Genomic DNA, 10,595 nt, shown 5'->3' on the forward strand with positions numbered 1-10,595 from the left:
ATTCGGTATTGGCGCGGCCGTAATAACCTGCCACAACTATTTGTTTGCGTCATTTATGATGTGTACGCTGTAAAAAAAATTAAATAAAAACGTTTTTCACTTATTAATGTGAGGCGCGAGGTGTGATTAATGTAACCTCCATGCGCCTCACATTAATAGTAATTAACCCTGTCATGTACCTCACACATGAACCCATGACTGAGAAACATGATGGGGTTAATTACTATTAATGTGACGCACATTCAAAATTCATCATCGCACCTCGCGCCTCACATCAGAAAACTGAAGAACTTTTTTTTTTTTTTTTTTTAATTACGGTTGGCAAAGTATCGGTATCGAAGTCCAAATTCTGGTATTGTGACAACCCTAGTAAGGAACTTAATATCGTTAGCGATTTCCGGAAAATAAAAATCTGCTGTGCGTGAGAACCGGTTTAACCCCTTAAAGTCAAAGCCATATTTCTTTATTTATTGTCATTTTCAACTCACCGCCTACTTAGAGCCATGACTTTTATTTGTGTGTCAATGGAGTGGTGTGTGAAGGATTATATTTTTGCGCGAGGAGTTGTAGTTTTTATTGGCACCATTTAAAGTACCATATAAATGGGTGAAATGGAGAAAACTGCAGTTTCTCCATGGTTTTTTGGGTTTAGTTTTTACTGCATGTATTTAACATCTACTTTTACCTTAAGATAAGGTAAATACAGTATGCAGCCTCAGAACCAAGCTCAGTCCATAAATACAGTATACAGCCTCAGAACCAAGCTCAGTCCATAAATACAGTATGCAGCCTCAGAACCAAGCTCAGTCCATAAATACAGTATACAGCCTCAGAACCAAGCTCAGTCCATAAATACAGTATACAGCCTCAGAACCAAGCTCAGTCCATAAATACAGTATACAGCCTCAGAACCAAGCTCAGTCCATAAATACAGTATACAGCCTCAGAACCAAGCTCAGTCCATAAATACAGTATACAGCCTCAGAACCAAGCTCAGTCCATAAATACAGTATACAGCCTCAGAACCAAGCTCAGTCCATAAATACAGTATACAGCCTCAGAACCAAGCTCAGTCCATAAATACAGTATACAGCCTCAGAACCAAGCTCAGTCCATAAATACAGTATACAGCCTCAGAACCAAGCTCAGTCCATAAATACAGTATACAGCCTCAGAACCAAGCTCAGTCCATAAATACAGTATACAGCCTCAGAACCAAGCTCAGTCCATAAATACAGTATACAGCCTCAGAACCAAGCTCAGTCCATAAATACAGTATACAGCCTCAGAACCAAGCTCAGTCCATAAATACAGTATACAGCCTCAGAACCAAGCTCAGTCCATAAATACAGTATACAGCCTCAGAACCAAGCTCAGTCCATAAATACAGTATACAGCCTCAGAACCAAGCTCAGTCCATAAATACAGTATACCGCCCCAGGACCAAGCTCAGCACATAAATACAGTATACAGCCCCAGAACCAAGCTCAGCACATAAATACAGTATACAGCCCCAGAACCAAGCTGTCCATAAATACAGTATACAGCCCCAGAGCCAAGCTCAGTCCATAAATACAGTATACAGCCCCAGAACCAAGCTGTCCATAAATACAGCATACAGCCCCAGAGCCAAGCTCAGTCCATAAATACAGTATACAGCCCCAGAACCAAGCTCAGTCCATAAATACAGTATACAGCCCCAGAGCCAAGCTCAGTCCATAAATACAGTATACAGCCCCAGAGCCAAGCTCAGTCCATAAATACAGCATACAGCCCCAGAGCCAAGCTCAGTCCATAAATACAGCATACAGCATACAGCCCCAGAGCCAAGCTCAGCCCATCAATACAGTATACAGCCCCAGAACCAAGCTCAGTCCATAAATACAGTATACAGCCCCAGAACCAAGCTCAGTCCATAAATACAGTATACAGCCCCAGAACCAAGCTCAGTCCATAAATACAGTATACAGCCCCAGAACCAAGCTCAGTCCATACAGTATACAGCCCAGAACCAAGCTCAGTCCATAAATACAGTATACAGCCCCAGAACCAAGCTCAGTCCATAAATACAGTATACAGCCCCAGAACCAAGCTCAGCCCATAAATACAGTATACAGCCCCAGGACCAAGCTCAGCACATACAGTATACAGCCCCAGAACCAAGCTCAGTCCATAAATACAGTATACAGCCCCAGAGCCAAGCTCAGTCCATAAATACAGTATACAGCCCCAGAACCAAGCTCAGTCCATAAAAACAGTATACAGCCCCAGGACCAAGCTCAGTCCATAAATCCAGTATACAGCCCCAGAACCAAGCTCAGTCCATATAGTATACAGCCCCAGAGCCAAGCTCAGTCCATAAATACAGTATACAGCCCCAGAACCAAGCTCAGCCCATAAATACAGTATACAGCCCCAGAACCAAACTCAGCCCATAAATACAGTATACAGCCCCAGAACCAAGCTCAGTCCATAAATACAGTATACAGCCCCAGAACCAAGCTCAGTCCATACAGTATACAGCCCCAGAACCAAGCTCAGTCCATAAATACAGTATACAGCCCAGAACCAAGCTCAGTCCATAAATACAGTATACAGCCCCAGAGCCAAGCTCAGTCCATAAATACAGTATACAGCCCCAGAACCAAGCTCAGTCCATAAATACAGTATACAGCCCCAGAGCCAAGCTCAGTCCATAAATACAGTATACAGCCCCAGAGCCAAGCTCAGTCCATAAATACAGCATACAGCCCCAGAGCCAAGCTCAGTCCATAAATACAGCATACAGCCCCAGAGCCAAGCTCAGTCCATAAATACAGTATACAGCCCCAGAACCAAGCTCAGTCCATAAATACAGTATACAGCCCCAGAACCAAGCTCAGTCCATAAATACAGTATACAGCCCCAGAACCAAGCTCAGTCCATAATACAGTATACAGCCCCAGAACCAAGCTCAGTCCATAAATACAGTATACAGCCCCAGAACCAAGCTCAGTCCATAAATACAGTATACAGCCCCAGAACCAAGCTCAGTCCATACAGTATACAGCCCCAGAACCAAGCTCAGTCCATAAATACAGTATACAGCCCCAGAACCAAGCTCAGTCCATAAATACAGTATACAGCCCCAGAACCAAGCTCAGCCCATAAATACAGTATACAGCCCCAGGACCAAGCTCAGCACATACAGTATACAGCCCCAGAACCAAGCTCAGTCCATAAATACAGTATACAGCCCCAGAGCCAAGCTCAGTCCATAAATACAGTATACAGCCCCAGAACCAAGCTCAGTCCATAAAAACAGTATACAGCCCCAGGACCAAGCTCAGTCCATAAATCCAGTATACAGCCCCAGAACCAAGCTCAGTCCATATAGTATACAGCCCCAGAGCCAAGCTCAGTCCATAAATACAGTATACAGCCCCAGAACCAAGCTCAGCCCATAAATACAGTATACAGCCCCAGAACCAAACTCAGTCCATAAATACAGTATACAGCCTCAGAACCAAGCTCAGTCCATAAATACAGTATACAGCCCCAGAACCAAGCTCAGTCCATAAATACAGTATACAGCCCCAGAACCAAGCTCAGTCCATACAGTATACAGCCCCAGAACCAAGCTCAGTCCATAAATACAGTATACAGCCCCAGAACCAAGCTCAGTCCATAAATACAGTATACAGCCCCAGAACCAAGCTCAGCCCATAAATACAGTATACAGCCCCAGGACCAAGCTCAGCACATACAGTATACAGCCCCAGAACCAAGCTCAGTCCATAAATACAGTATACAGCCCCAGAGCCAAGCTCAGTCCATAAATACAGTATACAGCCCCCAGAACCAAGCTCAGTCCATAAAAACAGTATACAGCCCCAGGACCAAGCTCAGTCCATAAATCCAGTATACAGCCCCAGAACCAAGCTCAGTCCATATAGTATACAGCCCCAGAGCCAAGCTCAGTCCATAAATACAGTATACAGCCCCAGAACCAAGCTCAGCCCATAAATACAGTATACAGCCCCAGAACCAAACTCAGCCCATAAATACAGTATACAGCCCCAGAACCAAGCTCAGTCCATAAATACAGTATACCGCCCCAGAACAAGCTCAGTCCATAAATACAGTATACAGCCTCAGAACCAAGCTCAGTCCATAAATACAGTATACAGCCCCAGGACCAAGCTCAGCACATAAATACAGTATACAGCCCCAGAACCAAGCTCAGTCCATAAATACAGTATACAGCCTCAGAACCAAGCTCAGTACATAAATACAGTCTACAGCCTCAGAACCAAGCTCAGTCCATAAATACAGTATACAGCCTCAGAGCCAAGCTCAGTCCATAAACACAGTATACAGCCCCAGAACCAAGCTCAGTCCATAAATACAGTATACAGCCCCAGGACCAAGCTCAGCACATAAATACAGTATACAGCCCCAGATCCAAGCTGTCCATAAATACAGTATACAGCCCCAGAACCAAGCTCAGTCCATAAATACAGTATACAGCCTCAGAACCAAGCTCAGTCCATAAATACAGTATACAGCCTCAGAACCAAGCTCAATACATACAGTATACAGCCTCAGAACCAAGCTCAGTCCATAAATACAGTATACAGCCCCAGAACCAAGCTCAGTCCATAAATACAGTATACAGCCCCAGAACCAAGCTCAGCACATAAATACAGTATACAGCCCCAGAACCAAGCTCAGTCCATAAATACAGTATACAGCCCCAGAACCAAGCTGTCCATAAATACAGTATACAGCCCCAGAACCAAGCTCAGTCCATATAGTATACAGCCTCAGAACATATACTAGTCCTTCTCAATGAAAGTCCAGAGACAGCGCAGCGTCTAGCAGGAAATTCTTCCCTCTGCTGACAAGCTTTATGGAGAGGCTGATTTCATTTTCCAGCAGGACTCGGCACCTGCCCACACTGCCAAAAGTGCCAATACCTGGTGTAATAACCACAGTATCACTGCGCCTGATTGGCCAGCAAACTCACCTGACCTAAACCCCATAGAGAATCTATAGGGTATGGTCAATAGGAAGATGAGACACCAGATCCAACAATGCAGACGAGCTGAAGGCCGATATCAAACCAACCAGGGCCTCCATACCACCTCAGCAGTGCCACAGGCTGATCGCCTCTATGCCACGCCGCATTGATAAGACCTCAGGGAGAGAGAAAAGGTAGAAAAAAAGCAGCCCTTTAAATGTGCAGAGTAGATGGTGCTAGGCGTACTTGACCGTCATCCGCACTGTCCTTTAGATACAGTAACAAAGTAATGATGGCAGCGCTACAGAAGTCGTCCTACAAAGCGGATGAGAGGACTGAAACGTAGCAATTTTCACTTGGGTTAAATAAACCACAATCTTTTTGCAACTACTTCTGTAGCGCTGCGATCATTTCTTTGTTGCTGTATGTAACAAACCGTGTGGATGACGGTCAAGTACGCACAGCACCATCTACTCTGCACATTTGAAGTGCTGCCTTTTTCTACCTTCTATATAGTCAAAAACTCCAAAGACCGCACGCCTCAGTTAGTGAAAACTGTTTATTCACCACATTTCAGCCCTACTCCATGGGGGGGGGGATTAAAATTCAGTTTAATCCCTGCCATATAAATTTATACGACAAACTACAGCTCCCAGCATGTCCTGAACGTTTAGAATATGCTAGGAGTTGTTGTTTCACAAAAAAGAATGCTACCATCTGTCATCTCGCTGCAGATCATAAAGTAACTACAGTACTGATCTGTCACAGGAAGAATAAGCCTTTACCCTCAGTGACTCACAGGTGACATCTTCTCAGATGCTTTTCTTCTCCATCCAGTCCTGTATGACTACTTCTCCTGCACACGGCTCATTTCTGCAGAGTTTGCTGCTCAGATGTCTTCGGCTCCTTACTTTTCCAACATTTCCGCACCTATAAACGAAGATAAAATTCTCAAGGTGCCACACTCTATGCCCCTGAATATAGTAGTACCATACACTATTCTCCTGAATATAATAGCACCATGCTCTGTCCCCATTAATTAAAGGGAACCTGTCACCAGCATTTCACCTATTAAACCGACTATACCTGGTGGTAGAGGGTGAAAAATCATTTCTATATAACCTTTAGTTGTCTTCTTAGTCGGCTCTGTAGCTTTAGTATTTAGCTTTTTAGTGTTCCCGCACCGTATGCTAATGAGCAGAAAAGAGTCAGATCTTCGTTTGGAAAGAGTCATATCTTCATTCCTCAAGTCTTTCCAAGTTTACTTCGCCTTCTTACTTTTGATTGACAGCTCGTCACCTCCCCCAGCACACACTATCCCGAGCTTGTGCATTAATGTCCTCTTCTTGTGTGTGCGCACAAAGGGACACAGCATAATTACGATAAAAGGCGCAAAACGTTTGCAGACCGATATTTACAGTCGGAAGAGGAGTTTAGGAGAGGGGACAACGGCAATGATCTTTTTATAGCAGCAGCCAGTGAGGGAGAAGTAAAGTTCAATAGGTGAAATGCTGGTGACAGGTTCCCTTTAAATTGTGTCAAACACTGTAAAGTAAATCAACACACACACACATCAACACACACACAATACCCCCTGTAGTTATTGCCCCTGTAGATAGAAATGTCCCCTGTAAATATTGCCCCCAACGCTACCCACTGAAAAAAAAATAAAAAAACACACCTGTCCCCGTTCCCGCAGCATCCTCCAGCGACGCAGGACTGGTCAGAGACCAGGCGGCATCATCCAGCGTAACGGCGCGGTCGGAGTGATGACTTCATTGTGCCGTGTCATTACTGAAGCGCCGAATGGTGAGGAAGGGAATTGATAGTTTCCTGTCTCGCCAGCGCTAGAGTAAGCAATTGTATCCGTGTCCCAAGGACGCGGATACAATTGGGTGAGAGGTCTCGCTTCACCCCAGTTGTCTGAACCGGCTGTAATTTTAACAGCCAGTTCGGGAGCAATGGGGCGAACTGGTCCCCCTTTCAGCCTCGGGCATTTGCCCATATTGCCCTCATTTTAGACCACCCCTGCCCATACCACTTGTTAAAATGACAACCGGTTCGCACAACGGGGAGAAGAGAGAACCTGATCCTTGCTTCTCCGAGCTAAATACGCGCATACGAATGATCAACCCTAACTGGCACTGGTGGGAGCAAGGTAACCATAAGACCCCTGCCCCGCCAATCAGCGTTTAGTCTGCAATGCAGGCAGCAAAACTACCCCATTACGCCGCCTTCCGGTGGACAGGCCTGTATCACTGTATAATAGCATGGGAACAGGGACAGGTAAGTATGTAATGTTTATATTTTATTTTTTTAAGGGCACAGTGTGCGTGGCACTATCTACAGGGGGCACAGTGTGTGACAATTGCGTTTGTGGCATGGTGTATGGTGCTATTGTATTCATTGGCGCAGTATGTGGCAGTATGAGGAGTTTGTCTTAGTATAGGGTTTGCAGAGGTGTTGCAAAAGCGAGGAGCCAATGAAATCTGGGCGACACACTCTTCAGAGGCGAGGTGTAGTTAGAAGAAGTCATCGTGGAGGTCTGGGCTGAATGGAGAAAAAAAAAAGAAAAGAAAACTACTCCTGTCAGAGAAGACATCACCTGTAAGTCACTCAATGTCATTTTTCTAAAAGGTCAGTTTAATATCTTCGGCAGCCCCACAGAAATGAACGGAGTGGTGGCCGAGCATGCGCACTACCGCTCCATTCCTATCGGTCGGAATCATTTTCTATAGCGCACTACACCACAAACCCCTCCTCCCCCACACACAATTCTGTCAGGTAAGAAGGGATCCTGTAAAAAAATTTAAATCTCACCCCTGGTTATTCCTCCTGGAAATTTATGAATAACTTGATACCTGGGTGTCACCAGTTGGGGAGGTGGGGGGGTGTCCTTACACATAGCGACAAAGTCCAATCAGTGCTGGCAGAGAGAGACTGTGTAGTGACACGCCCCTTTGACAAGTGGTAAATGGTAACACCCAGTTGTCAATTTATTCCAAAATTTCTAGGAGGAACAAAAGAGGAACGGCACAATACGGATCCCTTAAAAAAAAAAATATATATATATATATATATATATATATATATATATATGTTCCAGAAATGTCATTTCATGGGGAATTGAAGTATTTACTAAAACAAACATGGTCAGGATAGAGGACAGGTATGTAAGTCATAGGGGGAGGGGGGTTGTATGGAGCGGGCCCACGGGCTGAGAACGCTCCATGCACTGCGAGGGTCAGCTGTATATTACAGTTTACACTCTGCTGAAAAACGGAGATAACTACGCTCCTAGCTATTTAACCCCTTAGATGCCACAGTCAATAGCGACCGCTGCATTAAAGCTGCTGAAAGAGGAAGTGCCCCCCCCCCCAACAACAACCCATCACCCCCGGGTATTTGATCGCAGGGTGCCGATGGCAGGCTGTGAATGTAATGAAGGCCCCCAGGTCTGTCATCTTGGTTCAGGCCGGGCTTAATAGGAACAGGTAAAAAACAAGATATACAAATATATAACAAGTATATTGTGCAAGCTATCCAACGACGCTTCAGGTCCCCTAGGGGGGGGGGGACTAATAAATATGTACACCTTTAAAATACCTTTTTTTGTTTTATTAAACGGGTCAGTCTGTATTTTTGGTGTAACTTTATAATTAGTTTTTATTACAAATTAGTTTTACTATTTGTGATACAGCTGCTTTGTATCCTGTATACACGGCAGCTGTATAGTGTGCTAGCACATGAATCCGTCAGTCCCACGGATCTGACGGGTTCAGTGTCAGCGGGTCCTGCTGGATCCACCTGTAATCTATCAGGTCTAAGTTATGAACGGTCAGGGACATGCAGGAGCAGCAGACACCGAATCCGTCAGACTTGTGGGACTGACGGATTCAGGTCATAGCAAACGATAGAGCTGCCGTGTATACAGGAGACAAAGCATCTGCATCTCAAAGTAAAACTCATTTCTATAAAATAAACTAATTATAAAGTTACACCGAGAACACTGATGGACATATATATATATATATATATATATAGATTTATTTATTTTTTTAAAACCCTATCAAAGGTGTAAATCACCTTCTAAAAGTTTTTCTTATATCCAAAAAATTAGAAAAACAAAAATACCTTTTCCAAAAAGTACAATAAAAAACCAAAACATAACTGGTATCGTTGCGTCCCATAATAGTCCGAACTATCACAATATAACATCATTGAACCCGCCCGGTGAACGCAATAAAAAAAAAAAAAAACAATAAAAATGCCAGAATCGCTGTTTTTTAGTCACCACAAAAACAAAAATGAATAAAAAAAAAAAAAATTCTCAAAAAATATCTAAATATTACCAATAAAAACAACATCGCATCCCGGAACATCACCCCGCCCAATCAATGGAAATCATAACAAAAAGTTCTGGTTCTCAGAATTGTATTTTTTGAGAATCATTTTTTTCCTTGTAAAAGTAGAGAAAAAAAAACAAAAAAAAAATAAAAAATTATATAAAAACTTGGTATCGCCGTAATCGCATTAACACAATAAAGTTAGCACCATGAACACGAAAAGCCCCCAAAAAAACAGGAGTCGCAGTATACCCGGACATTACATTTCTATACAGCCGTCTAGGAGATCATTATAACCATATTACAGGTTATCACAGGAATATTCCACATCCACAATAAAGGCTAGTGTGTAATAACAAGTATAACACCCCCGTACATTATACAGCAGCTTATAGTGACTGCTGTGAGGGCCGTTATGACATCCGGGGGCCCCCGCAGCGGAGAAGGTCACACTTACCTGCCGGCTCCGGTCCCCGCTCGCTCGCTCGCCTGAGGCAGCAACTGTCACCTGTTAACCTGCGCGCTCCCGACAGACCTTGGCGTGCGCGCCGCCGAACCAACTAAGACGCAGCACACGGGTACAAGCAGAGCAAGTGAAGTAAGCCCCGCCCACCGCGTGATGACGCGACTTGATCGACAGATGAGAACTTATCCCTGGGTGGGAGACCCGTCCGTCACTGGTGACTCGGACACCCGGATGTACGGCGCTGTTGTCATGGATACTGTAGATAGTGTTGCACTGCACAGATTCTATGTTCTATAGGCTTTTATTTTTTTTAACCTTTGCCCTTATAGAATTTTCTATGTGCTAATAGTTGTAACTCTTAGAAGTGGTCACACAACCTTCCATATGTCTATAATATAGAGTACAACATTCAGAAATAAAAAAGTACAGATGGCCCCATAACAATGCGCTAGCAACAGATGTGTCCCCATAACAGTGTGTCCTTCTCAGAGTCCCCATAACAGTAACAGTGTATCATCCACAGATGTCCCCATAACAGTGTGTCCTTCTCAGAGTCCCCATAACAGTGTATTATCCACAGATGTCCCCATAACAGTGTATCATCCACAGATGTCCCCATAACAGTGTATCATCCACAGATATCTCCATAACAGTGTGTCACCCACAGATGTCCCCATAACAGTGTATCATCCACAGATGTCCCCATAACAGTGTATCATCCACAGATGTCCCCATAACAGTGTATCACCCACAGATGTCCCCATAACAATGTATCATCCAC

At 44.1% G+C, this 10,595-nt stretch overlaps 1 protein-coding gene across 1 annotated transcript in view; it reads right to left on the bottom strand.

The window, feature by feature from the left end:
• Positions 1–9,903, bottom strand: part of LOC142743684 (beta-1,4-galactosyltransferase 3-like) — a 68,630-nt gene extending 58,727 nt beyond the window's left edge. Inside the window, exon 1 of the mRNA XM_075854678.1 lies at positions 9,806–9,903. The gene's annotated coding sequence lies outside the window, so the exon portion shown is untranslated. The remainder of the gene's footprint in view (positions 1–9,805) is intronic.
• Between the last annotated feature and the right edge of the window lie 692 nt (positions 9,904–10,595).

Source organism: Rhinoderma darwinii, chromosome 2 (genome assembly GCF_050947455.1).
Source record: "Rhinoderma darwinii isolate aRhiDar2 chromosome 2, aRhiDar2.hap1, whole genome shotgun sequence".
Classification (NCBI taxonomy): domain Eukaryota; kingdom Metazoa; phylum Chordata; class Amphibia; order Anura; family Rhinodermatidae; genus Rhinoderma; species Rhinoderma darwinii.